This window comes from Anguilla rostrata, chromosome 4 (genome assembly GCF_018555375.3).
Source record: "Anguilla rostrata isolate EN2019 chromosome 4, ASM1855537v3, whole genome shotgun sequence".
Lineage (NCBI taxonomy): Eukaryota > Metazoa > Chordata > Actinopteri > Anguilliformes > Anguillidae > Anguilla > Anguilla rostrata.
Genome location: NC_057936.1, coordinates 10,441,515 through 10,460,944, shown reverse-complemented (window position 1 = coordinate 10,460,944; position 19,430 = coordinate 10,441,515). Strand labels below are relative to the sequence as shown.

The following is a 19,430-nucleotide window of genomic DNA, read 5'->3' as shown; positions in this document are numbered from 1 at the left end:
CTTCTCTTCACTTGTTCACCTTCTACCAGAGTCGTAACCACTCGCGACACTGTTCTAAAGTAGAATCTTCAGAATTTCCCCCTTTAAATTCATGTTATAAATCGGACTGATAGGCTACTGTGAAACACCGAATTCAGAAAACGATATGTCCCTGATACGACCCTCATGAAAGTATCAAAATATCAAATAGGCCTGCAGTAACCTGTTTAAATTACCATACCCTTAATTGTACGAATGCACTTGGCTCCTTTGTTCTGTATTAAAAATGTGTTTCTCTGGTTTTGTATGTGTTTGTATGCGTGCGTGCGTGCATGTGTGTGCGTACGCAAGCGTGTGTGTATGTGTAGCCTACGCGCGCGTGTGCCTCTATTAACTCCTAATCCATAATGAAAATGTTTATTGTTTTGAGCCACGTTTAACCAAAACCTGTCGAATTTTATAACTGACAGAATTACTTAACTGTTTTTCTATGAATGTTGTGAAATTCGGTATCCTCCCCGAAGGTCGCGCAAGGCATTAAAAGAACCGCACTTTCAATTTGCCTTCCGGGGTAAACTTGATTTGACATCTACAGTATAATCACGAAACACACCTACAGTAAAAGGACATAGCTTTCAGACTGGGTCCGGCGATTAAACCGGTGGTGATATCGTAAGTAAAAAAAGCCAGTTCAAAACATTTTAAAAATAAACTATTAATAAATGAAATTGCTGATTTTGTAGCCCAGGCCTTTCGAGGGTTGTAATAATAAACCCTTGGTTTACTACTAGGCTACTGTAGTTTTGCCCCTGACAATATTAAGAAATTAGCCTACTGACTCTCTAGGACAAGACGGAGACTGCCTACCGTTTGGAATGAATGTGCCTAATTGCCAGCCTTATTTTTTGAATTAGCGGTATATACACGCCGGTTAAGTATTCCGATGTGATTCCTTGCTTCTATCCGCCATACAGGGTTCATATAATCGCCAGATCAACAACAGGAATCTATGAGTGCAAATAATGGAGATGAAATAGACAAAAGATTAGCATGCCGTGAAAAGTACAATACGTTTCTTATTTAGCATTTAGATAACTGTCTATCCTTAGGAGCAAGCTTCAAAGTTGAACCCAGTTTAGACCAAGAGGATTAATTCCTTCTCCTCCATGCTTCATTGAATCTCTCATTACGAAACTTTGTCTGTATTGATGTAAGATTTGATTGAAGATTAGAGCATTTAGCAAATCTTGCTTTTCTGCATGTATCAGGCTTTTTCAAGCGCGCAGCACAGTGCCCGCTGGTCAATACCCTTACTTTTATCCAGTGTCTGCTTCATTTAAACTTAATCAACTCCATCAATGAACTGGAACAGGGAAACGTCCCCGTGGTAGAATGCTGTTCTTTTGTTAGATAATTCTTTGCTCTCTTTCCCAATCCGTTGGCGTTAAACCTAAAATTACACTATGATGAACTATTTCAATCAATATGATAATGAAAATTGGTTTCGGATATCTGTTTGCGGGGCTTAAGAAGGTATATATGTCATTACGAAAGCATGCTTTCTCTTATGCGCAAGTCAAGGCTTTTCCCGTTGTTGTATCCCCCCCACCCCCCGCCCCCCAAACACCCCTCCCCTTCTTTATAACAACATCTTTTCGTTGACATTGAATATTGCTCACACAATAGAAAATGATGTATCTTCGCCGGGGAAACGTTCTTGCCATCCTGGAAGCAGCAGCAGACCGATAGGTTGCATGCATTTTTGCCATGAATTATTAGCACCGCATCCCCAGTAAGCCAACAAGTTTCCTGTAGCATTGTGTAGATCAATCACTGGTGACAATGAGGATGTGATGTTTTTATTGTTCATATCTGGACGCTTTGCCCTTGCGCTACGAATGCATGGCGCCCGTATAGTACATCATTTTTATACTGCTACCCAAAGAGCAATTTCAAAAGTATTTGCAAGGAAAATGTACGTCCCCATCTGCTGCCCTCCCAATAAATGTGCCACCTTGTGAGACTATCCAATGGTAATCATATCGTTAATGATCAACAGACTTGTGATATATAACTTTCCATAAAAAGGATTCACATTTTCGTATTGTGATTGGGCGAGTTCATAGCTTTTCCATATGTTACATGGGCGCGCCACACTGTTTGGACCATTTGTTTAAGTTGTAAATGTATCACAATAAGAAATGGATTCTCCACAATAGTACCACCCCCCCTCCCCCCCAAACAGTCAAACAAGTCTCATTGGTTAAATAAACGAAAGGAAAATATGGGGGAAAACATTATATGTATCAAGTCTACTATTTTCTCCAGATTACTATTGTATCGTTGTTCTTCACATTTCCTTTCTTAGATTCTCCCTTCTTGGTATAAGCTCTTTGCAAACCTTTATAATGAAGCTCGTTTTTAGAATGAAACTATTCTTTCCGGGAATGCAATATAATAAAAATATCTTTAGGATTTATTACTTGTTTTATTCCAAGGATTACTGTTTTTATTACTCAAAACCTCAGGGTATCAAATTACCATATTTTCTATCTCAATTACTCACCCTTGTGAAAGGTTTTTAAGCCAGCACCAATCAACCATGATATGCAGAAATAGCAAACAACGCAATCTCCAACTTTTAATAAAGTAAAAATGGACTTTCCAGCCCTTGGGGCAAGTAGGTTTTTAAAACGATCATTTTCTTCAAAATGATTGTTTATTCTCCGCAGCGTGGGTGTTTGAAACAGAAGTAGGCGATATATTCACGTTTCAGTGGGGAAAATATGACATTTTGGTCTGATAAAAATGTATTTCTTAAAAAGCCCCTGCAATGATATACCTTAGGTTTAATATTTTCTGAGAAAAGGCCACGGTATTTGTATCACTTGAGATGACAACGTAATGGTTATTCCATATTTACGAGATTTAGTTGGGATTTCAATGTAGCATTTGAAGTGTTGGCTATTGAAAGAAAATCTGTCCTTACGGTTCGCCTTCAAGGTGCACGGCTGAGCAAGGCCTCTGTCATCTGTCCATTTCTTAATGCATTTTGTTGGCGTTCCAGCAGGGGGAGTAAATATTGTATGACCTTTAAAAAGAGGTAAACACTGGTCACTGGTTTCACTGCATCACAGGAAGGCCTCTTCATGAACTTTTACCCAACGCATTGTATTATAATCTTGATCACACGTTTAACATTCAAGTATCTAACAGAGAAAACAGATGCCACATACATTTGTAGTTTGCCGCACGAGTTAAGAACTGCATTTTGAAATTGAAATGCTTGTACAAAACACTTCCAACACCCCTTCTACGACGAGGAAACGTTAATCATACAATGCACGTAGATAATAGTATTTTCTTCACCTCCAGCACGACGCTCCCAAGATGTTCGCATGCATGGTGAGCTTTTCTGTTCAACCATCAGTTTATGCATGCTCTCATTATTTCGACCGAATGTAACGGCACACATCGAGAAGTGTGATTATTGGTGATAAAGATATAAGTAATACACGTTATCTAATCTACTCGCCTCAGTGTGTGGTCTCGCATACAGCAGCGAAAAATAAATAAATAACGTAGCACCAAATAATATTGTCCGTTCCTGTGCGCTGAAACCTTGTAGGCCTGGCAAAAGAAGATTATTCAACAGTAAAATGCAGTTCTGACAGGAAATACTTTGTTCTCCCTCATCCCACTTTTTATTTTATTTTTATAAACCATGTTTTATGTTGACAGTTAATCATATTCAACAGTCTCTTACCTTTGGTTTGAACACTAGATTGAAACAATGTGATGTTCGGTTAGTCAGTTTTTCCATGTTCTCGAGTGGTACTTCAGTCCTGCATTAGAAATTGCATTAGTGTATCTAAATGCTCAAGTATGCTCTAAGTACTAACCTTGATGTCAAATTTTACAGATAACCCCACAAGTAATTCAGCTTCTCTGATGTATTTATAAGCTTCGTAGCCGTTTCTTTTTTTCTTCTCCTCACTGTAAAATGGGAATGTCGTCAGCTTGATTTATGACATTGGCTCTCGGTCCAGGGTTGAGCATGGCCACATGGCGCTTAAGCGGATAGAGGCAGAAAAAAGCAGAGTTCTGCTCCGCTGGGTGGACTCTATGGTGGATCGGTACAGGTAAAACAGGTAAGCGTTTGAAAGGTGTGCAATTACTCCCAGCTTGGCAGCTTGTGCTGGCTTTCTGTGGTCACTACTTTATGACTGCGGACAATTCTGGCTGACCGGGGAATGTGCTGACGAAAGGACAGTTCTGGGAGTTTTGACCACACGATAGCTACTTTTTCTGTTGGTAAATCTACTCAACAGTTCATCTCGCTATTCAGTAGATGCTTGGTCACTGACTTGACTTGATAGATAGGAAACATTGTGTAAATGTTATTCACAAGTCCTTGCTGCAGCATTCTAAAAAGTTTGGATAACATTTTACGCTAGCTGGGATGGCAGTGCATTTGAATTGTGGTCCAAACTGTTCACGCTAGCCATCGCTCGCTGTATATCTCAGAGTTTTGCTTCGGTTGCGGCCGCATTTGGGAGTCGTGAACCTTTTTCCCCCGACCGCCCCCTCCTTTTGTCTTTCCGGGTTCCCTCCACAGATTTGAACTCACCGCTGCGGTGCAGTTTCATTTTGTGCTTCTCAACGCTTTGACAGGTTTTGCACGTCGCCCGACTTTGTTCCGCTTCTCGCTGCTTTCTGCCTCAGTGCAGGAAGCCAGTGGTGGGGAAAGGAAAGTGCAGTACAACAAAAAGAGAACACATGAAAGGGGACAGACAGCTGCTCATCGCTGGCGAAGGAGTAATGGGACGGCTGTGAGCGGTTGAGAGAGAATTCGGGCGGGTGGACCACATAGCAGGGCTACCTGTTCAGCGTAGGTAGAGCCAGAGCTGCGGGCCCAAACTCTTTCATCCCACTTTATTCGTGTAAACAGCCCCATCAAGTTTGAACGACTACGAAGAGAGTGCGTGATTCGTATGGATGGGTCCTCCAGTGCCCATTCAATTTTCTCCACATTTGTCCTCTGGGTTGAAAAGTTGTGGTTCAGCGCACGTCAAGAATGTGGTAATATTTCACGCAGAAAAAAAAAAACAAAGAAATAATATTCTCCACAAAATCGCATAAACTGCTTGTTGAAATATGCTGTGTAACCTTTGTTTCATCTGATTGGTAAACTATGTTTTGCCTTGAAGCGCCAGTTGATGATGTTTTACGGCGCTTCGTTGGTGTGGGTCCAAATCTTTAGCTTATTGAAGCAGAGCAGGAGACCATCCAAAATTCAGGCCTGGTAGACTGCATTCCCTGGCACCTGAAGTGAGTGTTACTGCACGCATTCAAAGGAAGCTGGGTCTGCTCGCTGTGCATATGCTTGGGAATAAGGGGTTTGCAGTGTGCGCTGGTCAAACAGATGCCACTCTTTCCCCATACTTTACAACCCTCTTCCCAGCAGGCCTCCCCCTGCATAATAATCACGCATCCGAGGGTGGTTTCGAAAAACAAAACTGCTGGTGGAGAAAGGTGGGAGGGGACTTGGGCTGTGGGGGGAAGGGGGTCGGTAATGGGGAGGGGTGGTGGCAGTGGGGGGGGGTCTGGTGTATAATTTGCTTCCCCCTTTTTTCCGCTCTCTGGTTCGACTTTGCTGAGGTAGTAATGTTTATTTTGTCCCGCAGTATTCTAGGGGGCGAGTGGGGAGACGTGTAATTAGTCCCCAGTGTTGTCATTGTGGGACTGTCCTGCAGTACGCCGGAGTGCTCCTGTGGAAGGCAGAGGGGTCTCCGCCTTCCACATGGAACCCATTAAATAGCATGTGGTGCCGATGGCTTGCCCTTTTCCGCATTAACTGTCCCATTTAAAGGCCCACTCTGTTTACTGTGCATGCTGTTCCCTTGCCTGCCCCCCCCGCCCCCCCCACACACACACACACACACAGTAGTTCCAGAGAGGCATTTTAACTCAACAAATTCTGCCTGGTGGCACGATTGCGATAGATCGCGAGGCGATCCGCGTTCGCCGCTGGGCGTCGATGCAGTTCGGCGCCGAGGCTGGCGTAGAAGATCTTTTGGGGGCGGGATGCGCCAAAACCGCTCCTCCCCGCGAAGCGAACGGGCGCGAGGAGGCAGGCCTCTCGGAATGAGAGCCCTTCCAGGTCCAGTCGGCGTTCCAACAAAAAGAATATATGCATCGAGCAAAAGGCATGAAAAGCGCACAATTATTTCCTTTACGGGGCGAGCGTTTGCTAGCCAATCAGACGGAGCGCGTTGGATCCGGGGGGCCGGTCCGGGCCGCGCGCGAGGCCTGCCATCTTCCACATATCTCATTCCTCAGATCTGCGGCCAGTGCTCCCCGCTCACTCCAGCCCGGGTAGGAGTGCACTCTGCTTTTGTTATCCTGCCAAGGGTCCTGGCTGCGTGGAAGTAATGACCTGAGGGGCTACTTTGTGACAGCCAGGGTATAATAACGCCTGCAGTCACGGACAAAGCAGACCCCAGGGGTCAATTTTTAAATACTTTATACTAAAGGGAAGAGTCATTTATTGATTTTTTTTAGGTCTCTCGCTGTCTCGCACGTATACGCACGCGCGCACACACGCACACAGACACAGACGCATGCATGAGTACGCACACGCATATGCACATGGTCACGTGCGCATTTATATTATTTTTCCACGATGCAATCATTTGTGTTGGGATGCGTCTCAAAATAGGCGCGTGCTCGCTTTCTTTGGTACCGTGATGTAACTGTGGGTCAGAAAATAAGCAATAGTTTCATTTCCACAGAGGCCTAGAAGTTAGAAGGTCTTGCTCCTCTGTGTTATTGATCATGCTGCTCATGCGTTTGTCAATGAGCAAAAGGAGATTGAAAAACAAAGCGATCCAGAAATGATGTCAGGGAATGTGCTCCTTGTTTTCCCCTGCAGGGCCAGAATTTGTCAGTCAGCAGTTTAATTCCAGCCCCCGCCCCATCCCCACCAATCAATTTATTTCCTCGGGGTCCGAGCACTGTTTAAAGATTTGACCCGACTGCCTCAAGATTGCTTGCCTTGGTTCTCAGTATGACCCAGAACAGATCTGTGATATTTGAGGAAGAGAAATAATGGGTTTTAATCTTGTGAGAAAAAAAAAAAACCCAGGAGCATGGCACTTTCTGAAGAAAGGTTCTTGTTGAGGTTAAATGGTGCTGGTTGCATTTGCAAGACTCCCTGAGAAGCTCAAAGCAGGTAGGAAATTGCAGCATCACGTTTATTTAACATGGAAAATACCCCCAAAATGAACAAGTGAGTCTAAATTGTTGTTGTGTTGAGTTGTTTAGGAGATCGGGCCTCTGCTTTATACTGGGTAAACAGGGACAAAGCAGAGAATGAACAATATCTGACCCTGTTAGAACTATGACAGGAGACCACAGAAACAAAATGAGAGTTTCAATGATTCAAAGAAGCCCCGCCCCCAACAATAACCACCCCCCCCCCAAAAAAAAGAGAAAAGAATGGACAACACTTGGGCAGTGAAGTGATTTAGTGCCCTATTCAGTGTCCGGAGAAATGGCCCTATCATTTGAAACCGCCCCTTTGTGCTGTCGGCGCTGCCCATTCAACTAATTGAAAGGGAGGTCGCCGTTTACCGCTGAACTCTGAACCGGGGCGAACCCGCTGACACGCGCGCGGGGGACGGTCGCGGCTGACGTCTCAATCTGTGCGCCGGGGCCGTAATTGATGCGCGTTTCGCTCGTAGCCTCTGAGAGCGGGGCGTGCGCTACGTGCGCCGCGTCTCGGTCGCGTTTCGGCCGCCAGCTTAGGAGAAGGCGCGATTGTTTGCCATACGGCAGGGGTTAGGTGACGATGGAGCACAGTGGGAGATGGAGACTCGCGAGAACGTAGCGAGAGAGAGAGAGAGAGAGAGAGAGAGAGAGGAGGAGACAGACCGGTGTGTGGCAGCGTTAAAAGGGAAGGATGCACTTCTTTTATGTTTTAAATGAGCAGTGCTTCAGGCCAAAGGCTCACCTTTTGTATTTCGTTAGGAAAGCCAGGTAGGCCTCTCCTCTGTTTGTGAGGAGATGGTGTTGTTGTAGGGTATACAGAGCAGGGCAATGCTACAGAGGACTGTGCTGAGGAGGTCAAGCATTAAGTCCTCAACTGAAGCAGCAGTAGGTCTCAATACATTAATCGAACAAACATGATATTGACCGAAATGGAGTCATTCTGAGCATTGCTTTAAGCTATTACAAAAAGCAAAGAGTAGCTAGAGAAAAAGTGTTACGTACATGTACAGTAAAGAAAATGCTTCTTCTGAGTCTTTTAATGTCTAAATGATACACTGCAGTTGTAGTGCGCTGCATTTGAGTGTGTAGAATTGACTCTGATACAGTACGTGATTGTTACTCCCATTAACAAAGAAACCCTTAACCCTTACTCAAACTGGTTTCATGTTATTGGGACAAAAGATGAGGTCATAATATGATGTTTGGCAGATTATGTTTGGCAGAAAGACAGCAGCACGTATTGGTCCACTAACAGTCTGAATGAAAATACACGTTTTCCATACGTGTAGGGGGCGGCTGTGTGGGGCAGAAATGACAATGGGTGTAAGCGATTGTAGGTATTGATGGAGTCATTTTTCATGGCTCGAAAGAGGCTCTTGTGCATTTTAACGCATACAAACGCGATGCACGAGGCTCGTGCTGCTATCGCCAGATATTCGTCAAATGTCACTCCGGTTATTAATGGCTTTTTAAGGCAAATATTGATTAACTTCAGCGCAATATCATACCCCTTAAAGTGATTGTCCATAATCGATGAGCTATTCTGAAAGACCCATCCATATCACGCCATTTGCTGCAAATCTGAAGGAGGTTGACTTATAGAGGTAGGAATTAAGTGCCTCCCATAGCGCCATTGTTTTAAAGGATCAATGGGCCTAGGCTGTCTGCGATTTATCGGGAAGTACAGCATGTTACGTTTCTTTGAAAAATAGATAAGAATTAAACGAACCCTCGCTTTACCGAATATGAGGTTGCACGTTGGAGGGAAGAATACTACGTTTATAATGTGATCTTACGAACAGCATCAGGGTGGCGGCATGAAATCGGGCACCAGTCGAAGACGCGCTTTTTTCGGGGAGAACGGCGAGACCATTTCGGCGAGGCGTCCTCTGTGCTTCCAGTCACCCTGCCCTTCCTGATCCGTTGGGGCGGAAAGCCTTTATGAACCAAAAGCGGTTAATGAAATTTCCAGTTGGTCAATAATGTTTAATTACCGCCCTCTGTGTTTTCACAGCGGTGGTGGTGGTGGTGGTGGGGAGGAGGAGGTGGGGTGGGGGTGGGGGTGCGGGTGGGGGGTGGGGGGGTTTAGGGTGGTGATGGTTGCCAATTCCGGACGTCTGGACAGCGAGCCGGAAGGACACAAAGCACAACCCTGCTGACGCGTAGCGCGTCCTCGTCAGGAATACCGTTATGCTCAGGTGTGCTTTATTTATTTATTTATTTATTTATTTATTTATTTATTTATTTTGGCAGTGTGCTGAACTGAGGGATTTGAGCCTGCTATGTGAGTCCCGGAGCGGGAATAGAGAGGACTTCTTGTCACCTTCTGTTTTGCCTCCCCGTTTTTTCCCCACTCATCCCTGTGAGTAATTTTCAACTGTGTTTTTTTTTTTTTTTATCACTTGCCTAAGCTGCCTCATCCCCAGTCTCTCTTGTTTCATTACAAAAAAATCCCAAAGAAACCACCAGGCAGGATCAATCAGACACAGGCGGCTCGACAGTTTTCTTGTACTTTATTAAAGTGTAATCAAACATCGGTTAAGTGGAAAATAAATATCCAGATCTAATAAGCTGCTCAGTCAGATCGTGTAAATGCAAATTACAAGCTGGTTCCCATCCGCCCGCTGGGGGAACCGAACAAGCCGCGGCAATCGCCTCCTCCGCCCGCGATTGTAAATCAACGAAAATAATGGCTGGATAATGACCGGTTTGCGGCTTCGAGCAGATTGAATGATAACAAACCGCGCGTGTCGCGGCGGCTTTTCATTTACCATCCCGTCCCGGGGAGCCGCGGCCCGGCGAACAGCTTGGCTGCCTCATTAAGCTGTTGTCGGCGGCTTGTAAATTCAAGGAGCGCGGGTGGAAATTCACCCGACAAACTTCCTGATAGGAAAAACAGACAATTTAATCCCACCCATCAGGGCCCCTCGCGCGGATCCGGGCATGCTGATCCGGGGCTTGCCGGTGGAGTCGGATTGATGGCAATCCCGTGTACCCTGATGTAAGAGGGAGAGGAATTTTTTTATTTTTTTTATTTTATTTTTTTTTTAAGAAACCCAGACACACACAAGTCACACGTCGAATAATAGACATATAGATTGCTTCGTTTTCTTGTTTTGGGTGATGCCGGTTTAGCTGCTAATTGGTGACAGAAACTGTCAAATGGGTGGCAGATAGCGATTGCGGTGGCTTCTGTCATGATTAGGTGAGAAGAAGGCTTTTTTTTTCTGGTGAAGGCAAAAAGAAATGATGGCAGTGCCCCCCCGCCCCCCCCCACCCTCCCCAAACCCACCTCCACCCCCCTCTTCCCCAACCCCCTCCTTGTCTGATATTTACCCAAAACACATTAAAAAGACAAAGCAGAAGGAGTAAAAGAAACAATAAGCTCAGCATTACGGACGTTCTCTCTCTCCCTCTCTTTTTCTCTCTCTCTCTCTCTCCTCCCCCCGTCTCCCCTTGTCTCTCTACGTCTCGTGCCCTCGCTTTCTCACGTTTCCCCCCCCCGCCGCTCTCTCTCTTCCTATCTTTTCAGATTGATCAGTGTGTTTGTTTGTAGAATTTTGTTTGTTTGCTTGCAGGATAGAGAGGAACACACCAGCGCTGAACCTATTTAAACAGAGAGAGAGAGAGAGAGACGGATAAAGGGCCGACTGCTGGATCTCTCGGGGGTGTCTCCAAAAAACCCTGCCTTGACTTTTCTCTTTTCCTTGGGAGCATAAAATGAACAGTAATTAGGCTTTGATACTCTGGCAAATGAACAGTAATTAGAGTCTGCTACCACGAGTCCTTAACTCTGCCGCTCATCGAATATTCACACCATTATTGAACATTAAGATTAGCTCGCCTGCGCGCACAAACAACGTGGCGTGCCGGCAGCCCTGCAGATGGTGCTGGAGGGAGGAGGGGGGGCAAGGGAGGGGGCGTCGGGGAGGGGGGGGTGGGGGGTGGGGATATATGGAGAGACAAGTCGCCAGAGCCTGTGGACCCTCTGAGGGGATTTTCTGGTTATTAGAACCCTGCCAGATCATGGCCAATTATAAAGAAAACTGTCAGTCAAGGCGAAATTGCTACATGATTAGCGGAAAAGGACAAAATCAGGTGAAAAGTGTGAATCTTTCCGGCAGCTTTGATTTGCTAATAAGAGGAAGAGGGAGAGGAAGGGGCAGAGTCCCCAGCTGTAGCCCTGCTTTAGTCTCTTCATTTTGCCGTGACCTTCTTAGCAGTTACTGATATAATCTGCCGGGGAGAAGGGAGAGGGGGAAAGAGAGAGAGAGAGAGAGAGGGAGAGATGCTCTCGCGGGGCGCCCGGACCGGGCTCAGAGGGAACCGGCGGGGTCAGCCGCTGTAAATGAGACCGGCGGACCCCGATAACAATGGCGGGGACGCCCCGTAATCAAAGCTCACTCCTCTCCACAGCGGCGGGGGCAAAGGAGCCCTAATTATTCTAATGGTTTTAAACAGCCTAATTCCCACCAAACGCCCCCGCGTGCATCCCCAACCCCCCACGCCCCCCCCCCCCCCCCCCCACCCAAAAAAAAAAAAAAAAAAACAGGGGAACGGGAAAGGAGTCGGGGAGCCGGGGCGTGCCAGGGAATGCCGGGGCCCCCATCCTTAATTTTTAAAAGTGCGACAGTGTCTCCTAATTTACTGGCTGGCGGCCCGGGATGACATTGAGGGGTGTGGCAGGGCCTTTTGTCAGCTGTGGCTCCTGGCTGCAGTGGGGAGCGCGGAGAAGAGACAGGCAACATTGTGCAAGGGGGTATAATGAAGCGCACGGGACGGCGGGTCTGTCAGCTCTGGCAGGTGATGCATGGGGCCCATGCTAATTCCTCACCAAGCCAGTGATGGATCCTGAAATCTTGACCACACATCCCATTAGCCCCTGTCTGTGACAGGAGAATAAAGATATTAAAAATCCAAGGAAACGTGGGGAGTGGGAGTGGAGGTGGAAGGCGGGGGGGGTTGGGGGGTGGGGGGGGTGGTGGTGGTGGTGTTGGTGTGGGGGGGCCGAGGGGCCAGGGGAGGCACGACAAGAGGGAAGTGGAGTGCAGTCAAAGAACCATAATCAAATCTGAAGTCTCTCACAATATTTTCCTCCGCAAAGTTATTGATGACTTAACCTCTTGGGTGCGGGTTAGTGGTGATGGATACATTCGCAGTCCGGAGCAGTGCAAAATAACAAGGCAGTGCATGAATCATTGTCCTACTCCTGTTAAAAATGGAAAAAAAAGAAATATATATATATATAGCATGCGTGTATAGTGCAAGTATAGCGTACACATTATATATGCAGTAAGTATGTATGAAAGGTGGGTACTGTACAGTTTGATTTAGTTGCACATTATTTGACAGTTACTTCCAATGGAAGAATGGAAACTGTTCGGCAGAAAATATATTAACTGCGGCTCTGAATTGGCGCAGTCGTTCTGCACAGCCTTCCTGTCCCGGACTTTTGCGTTTCAGCACTATGAATACATTGGCTGTTTATTATGGGGTGCTCCGTATCGCCTCGGAAAAGAGAAAAAAAAAAAAAAAAACCCTTAGTTACCAAGAATCCAGGTGTGTTTACCATGAATCTCTTTTCTTGTTGTTGCGGATCAGGCTAATATTTTTGACAAGTTGCACCGGAAATATAAATGACCTACTCTTTGGACAAATAGGAAAACTAGCCGCCAGCAGCCACGCGGCAGTCAGTGGCGCATCCCGCCATCCCCGGGTTGACAAATAGCGGCGCAGAAGGCCGGGAAACTGAGAGGTTACCCTGACAGACACGGAACACAATTATCACACCATGATGAAAGAGCTACCATGAGTATGTATCGCGCCGTTAATTACTGTCCTTTTTCTACAGACTTCTAATGTGAGGAAAAACACGCAATGACAAGTGTGTAAAAGAGCAAGCACTAAATTACTGTCAGAAAAATAAACGGAGGAGCGCGCGGCTGCGCGGTGATTTACGGGGGCAATTAGTCACCACCCCGCCGAGATGCTGAGGACAGCACTGCTGCCGGTGCGTGTCAGAGGGAGGCTCCGCTCTCACTTCGCGGGGAGAAAAAGCAAGAAGAAGAAGAAGAAGAAGGAGGAGAAAGTAAGAGGGGAACGCGCGAGGGGGGCTGCGAGACAGCTCTCCGTTTAGTTTTGGTTGACCTTCAGGATGGACGAGGCCCTTCTCGTCCGCCCGTTCGCCGGCCGCTTTTCCGTTCGGACGAGCTCTCGTGACGGAGCCGTGGGGCTAGCAGGCTCAGAACGCACCGTTTGTTTTTTTTTTTTGGCAAGATGCCCTTACCCAAAGTGACTAACGACAACAAGTGCATTTAACATGGTGTGCAAACGCCACTAGAGCTAGAGATAGGCAAAGCTACAATCAAGGCAGTGCCACCGTGAAGGTGCATGCCCTTGTAAGGGAAACATTAACTGAGGCATTGTATGAAACGGTGGGCTTTCAGAGTTTCGCAGGAAACGGCCGCTGAATCTCCCCTCCTGACGTGACACCAGCGGGCGACTTCTGCTTGTTCCTCGCCTGCTTTGAATAATCAGCCTTTCGCTGCTCGATTGCGTTGTATCTTACACTGTGCGAAGACTCGGAGCAACTTTTAGTAGATAGATTTAGTAGCCTGCTCTATCTTTTACAGGCATTTACCCGACGCAGTTATCCAGAGCGGCTTACACTACAACATTTTATTTAATTGTTCTTTTTTTTCTTCTCTTTTTCTCTTTGTTTGATTTCTAAAGCTGTACATTGTGTGGCCGACTGGTTGTTTCTTAGAGATAGCTATGCACAAACCTAGAGTGCTAAACACCTAGAATCAGGAAGGGTTATGTGTGTTGAATTCATGTTGAATGTTGATGTGTATGCACTCCGCAAAATTATATAAAGGACTTGGTTTGTTTCATGGCATTAAATATACAAGCAGTAGATGTGTGGTAGAGCATGACATTTCAAATGGCGGCATGGGCGCCATTGCTTGTTCTGACACAAGGGCGACTCACCAGACTGCAGAATGTTTGTTCCTCTGGGCCCCATTTTGGAGGAATTTGACATTTGAATGGATTGCACAGTGAGAATACCCAAGACACTTTGCGACATAACATCATACAAAACAAGGCAAGGTTTGAACACATTGTCGTATAATGCATACAGCTATATAGCTACCTAGCATAGAGAAACAGTGTAACCCCTGCGGAAACGTAATCATTTTCACTGAGAAATTTGTTACAAACATGAACTGCCAATGCCCTCCAAGAAACAAAAACATTCAAAACGTCTTATATTGCATGTAAACCAATATGATGACTCTTGAAATTATTGTAGATTTATAATAACAATTGTGATTTTCGCATGATTATAACAGAAGTGTTCACTTCTGCACTGTTTTTAATTGGGGTGTCAAACTGCCCATTTTAGGAGGCAGTACTCCATTTTGCTGTAGTCTTCCTTTTCATTGGACAGAACGTGAAACGTCAGTATATATTCTTTATCACCAGACATCACAGCTTTCATCACTAATTGTTTGAAATGAGCTGTCCTACTCTCAATCTCACATGAATGAATCTTAGCCGCCTTTTAAAAGTGACACCAGTAGGACGCGCCAGTTCAAAGCCATCTGCTTACCCACTTTCCCATCTTGAAGAAGGTGGACTGATGTTCAGTTTTTTTCACTTGATTTCACAGTACTCTGAGTTAATTTGTTCAGTCATGTGTCCTTCATTTCTTGAGCATACTGTAATATGAAATCTAAGTCTCCCATTATACATTGAACTGCTTGCTGTACCTTAAAGGAATAATACCATTGGGAATACACACATTTGGTGAGGAATCTATTGATATATAATAGTTGATGACAGGTTATGTCATATCATTTAATTAATTTTACTCATTCCAGTCACATTTAACAAGTATAGTCAGAATTTTCTCGTCTGAAGAAATTGTGTTCTGAAATCTGCAAAGGACCTTGTGAATGAATTGTTACATTGTGTGACACTACATTTAAATGATGAACTAAAGTATTAGTATAAAAAAGAAATTGCATCTAGATAGTGTTGGTACAGATTTAATACGCTAAACCAGTAATGACAATAAATTAATAACTTGAATTGTATGACAAAAGTTTCACTTCCTGGAAATTTTACTTGGTCCTGTGACAATATTTCTTGGGCTATTTCAAGGATTATTGTGAAGGAAGTTATAAAATGCTACAACCTGCAAGCAATTTCCTTTGCTTGTTACTACATGCCACTGTCCTACTCTAAAAATCACATTATAGAACTGTGAAATCATACATTTTTAGTCAGCTCAACTGACTGAGTGGTCTTGCGCTACATTGTATATACTATTTTTCCACCATCTTGATATATCTGTCAGATAGACCCGCCAGGAAACCTTTGTTATTTGATTATTGTTCCTTTGTAGATGCATTTTTGTTCGGTGTTGTGGCCATTAGCCAAGACCGTCCAATTCAGGGCAGCGGCTAACGGCTAATTTATTTGGGATAAATTTGATTTGGGTTCTAAAACTTGAGTTCAGTTAAACTTCAAACACAATTATTTGCAACCATATTAAACCCAATAATTAATTTTGAATATACTGGGGATTATGTGTCCATCTCACATTAACTTTGTCGATTAAAGATTTTCTCTCTGAACTGAAACCTCTGCTTACAGCACCTCCATCTCTTTGCTGACTGCATAAAGAGTGGCGATTGATGGCACAAGAAAGCACAGGAGATGCTAAAGTATGCTTATGCCATGCAACCGTGATGTAAACTGATGACTGACAATGATGGATGAAAGAATAAGAATAGTCTACTTGTCAGAATTTATCAGTGGAAACGTTAGAACATCAGAAGTTAGACTTTGTTTCAATTAATTAATGAAAATAGTACCTTGACAATCATGTTCTTAGCTACATTGTGCTGAGACGATGTAGCTCGATACTGTACACACAGTGATGAATTTGATGACAATTCTCCACCATGGCACTGCCAAACCATAGCAGTTGGCTGCCACATTGGTGCTGTTCACTGCATCTACTGTAAGGCATAGCTTGTCTGTTTGGCTTCTGTGTACTGCAGCACAATAGCTGCCTTTCACACCAATGAAAACTGCTACTGAGGCAGGTCTTGACCCATTAATACACACCATGACAAGTAAAAAAAGGTACTTTTACCAAATCATTGCACTTTGTGCAGTGACATTTTATAAGTTACTATATTCAAAAAAGTGGGTAGAGTTTGCACTCGAAAAAAGAAGAAAAAAAGAAAAGAAATCATGAATACACATTATTTTGTTTTCTCTATTTATTTCAATTCAGCATGAAGCCAAATTTATTTAATGTCACATTTCTAAATTACTGCATTTCAAATTTGCAACATTCTCGATAAAAAGGCTGTTGTTTAAAAAAAAAAAAAAAAAGGCTGCTACATTTTTCCAGCAGTGATTATTTTGATTTAATCATTAGTAGCAGCAGAATCATTTCTTGGTAAATGACATAATGCTTTGTTTAGCAGACACGCTTATCAAGGACAACTTACAAAGCTTACCTTCCTCCTCATTACTCATTTATACCCCCGAATGTTTATAAAATCAGTTCAGGTTAGGCGCTCTGCTTAAGGGTACGGTGGTAATGCCTCTCCTAGAAATCAAACCCGCAGCCTTAGGGTTCCAAATCTAAGCACATCAGCCAGTATGCCACACCTCAAGGCTTATTGTTTGATGCAAGTGCACAGATTTGCTTTGTGGATACATGAAACTTTGGAGGTTGCGGGTGGGAAAAAAAGTATAGGATGTCCAATAGGGTGGGTTATTAATGGATGCTACTGAACGTCTGAATAATTCTATTTGTTGCTGTCCTCCCACGCACTTTTACATGGGAAACCATATAGCATTGCGCTCTGAAACTGTGGAGTAACACTTTCTGTCAGTCTCCCTCTCTTACAACCTGGGCTTTGTTCCCAAGTGGCCAGACCGGATTCTTGTGTTTAGACTCAACCGGCTGTTTTTCTCTCTACCCCATCCGCCAAGTCATGTTTCTTATTTCTGCCATGAAAGGATGATGTCAGTCAACACCGTGTCGTGTGGGGAGTGACAAAAAAAAAACGTCTGAATTGTCTGGTCAGACACAAATCGATTGGCCACGTTTTGGATATGGAAAGGATGCAGGACCAAATATGAACGTGGTCCAAATCATAATTGAAAATAACTGATTACATTTGATTATTTGCTATATAGCCTTTAAGGAAAGGATCAGATATGTATCAGAGCCAAACTGATTTGAAACAACTGCACTGTTTTTTTACTGGTTCATATGATCGAATGATGTTTAGCGTCTTGTAGCTCCACCCATAATGGGGTCTTGAAGCCTCACATTATAATCACAATGGTAGATATTATGGATCCCATCCTCCTGATACCTCTACAACCTCCATGTCTAATTGTAAAACTATTGCTCTCCAAAAAGGTAAATGTATTCCTGAATTTGGTGAAGACAAAGTAGAGTTTATGGTTCCCTTGTAGTATACTTTAAATATCATAAATATCAGATTCCATTAATATGCTGTAATAACTAAAAATGTCTATATACAAACTGTACCTCATACTTCACATCCGCTTTAAACAGATTTTTTAGCATTTACCCACAAGGTTAAATTAATTGGAATGGTGAGCACATTTCAGGACAATGGTATGGAAGACTTATTCCATACCAGCGTATTGTTCGAATGACTCCAAGGGTGAAGAGAAGGAGCAGTCTCAGCCACGTACCTTCGACAGAGGCTAGTGAATCTATTTTCACGGTGGGGCCAGATTTCCAGGTCAGTTGTCTTGAGCATGCTTGGTTACATCTGTCTTGCGCATACTTATTGGCCGTGGTGCCATCGGATAGGTTGGCCAGAGCTATAAGTGGCGAACAAGAGAGTTGCAGTAGTTGGCCAAGAAGGCCATATGCATGTTAAGCACAGCGTTTCCCTCAGGCGTCTCTCCCATCTTCACTTCACCGCGTTGTCATCGGAGTTGTAAGTATATAAACTCCAGGATGTCAGGCTTCCTCAAGCCGTCAGGCGTGGTTGGCTGCTGGAAGAAGGGGGGGGATGGAGTGGGGTTGGGGGGTTGGTGGAAGAGAAAAACAGCTGGTGCAGTCGAAGGTTGATGAGTGGAGCAACCCTGGCAATCAAATTTAAAACACTGCAGACACTCTACCTTCAGCTGACACCAGCTCTCGTCAAGGGCATCCTTCTTTGTGTCTGACGCAGGTCAATACATATTTGTCACCCACGCGTCTTATTTTTATCTTGTCCCCCACTCCTGCCCTCCCCCCCCTCACCAAAGTTTGTTGTCGTATTTGTCAGTAGAGAGATGTCCTAATAGATGGAATGCAGACTTGAACTTTGAACCTAAAAATTCAAGTTCCAGTTATTTACATTTATTTGAAGGTCTTTTGGTTTTCCCCAAAATGATAATTTTTTTATATGAATTTGTTTTATCTGAATTTTGTGTAAATCCTCACACACACAAGAAGATCAGGATTTATACCCGCAAATTTAAATGCTCACTGTCAACACCGACAAAAAAGAAAGAAAGAAAACTGCTCAAGCAGTGCCTGTGGTGTTACTTGTACTGTATTTTTTATTAAGTCACACAGCAAAATGTTATATGCTAAATTAACTCTGACAGAGTAAATCTAAGCCCTGATGGGCTCATATTAGCTGTGTTACAGCTGATTTAACATGGAGCGTTCGGCTTTGTACCGTTGATGAGGTCAAAGTGCAACTTGGAAAGATTTGTGACTGGAGCATAATGAAGTCATCAAACCAAAGAAGCATGCCAAATGTGTTCCAGGATGCACTGCAAGTCTCTCATTTAGGAAGACTATTATTTGCATTCTTATTCAACACATACATATATACATACATACATACAGCAAAGCTTTTTTTATTTAACAAATTTAGATTGGAGAGAGGGCAATACATTTTTTCCCTTTCTCTATATTAATGACAGAATGTAGTGCTGCAGTCAGTGTGCAGTTAGGCTCTTCATTTTGTCAAAATATATGGCATCTTCTGAAGTGTGACTCTTTCAAATTCTCTCTAAAAAGATGAATGACTACTCGCTTTACATCTAAACTAGTGGTATGAGTTATGAGGTAGAATAAAGTCTACAGCATTGTTTACTGTATACTACCTTTA

General features: G+C 44.1%; 1 protein-coding gene across 1 annotated transcript in view; it reads left to right on the top strand.

Moving 5' to 3' along the window:
• Window positions 1–555: 555 nt before the first annotated feature.
• Window positions 556–19,430, top strand: part of barhl2 (BarH-like homeobox 2) — a 60,830-nt gene continuing 41,955 nt past the window's right edge. The window contains exon 1 of the mRNA XM_064330558.1: window positions 556–651. The gene's annotated coding sequence lies outside the window, so the exon portion shown is untranslated. The remainder of the gene's footprint in view (window positions 652–19,430) is intronic.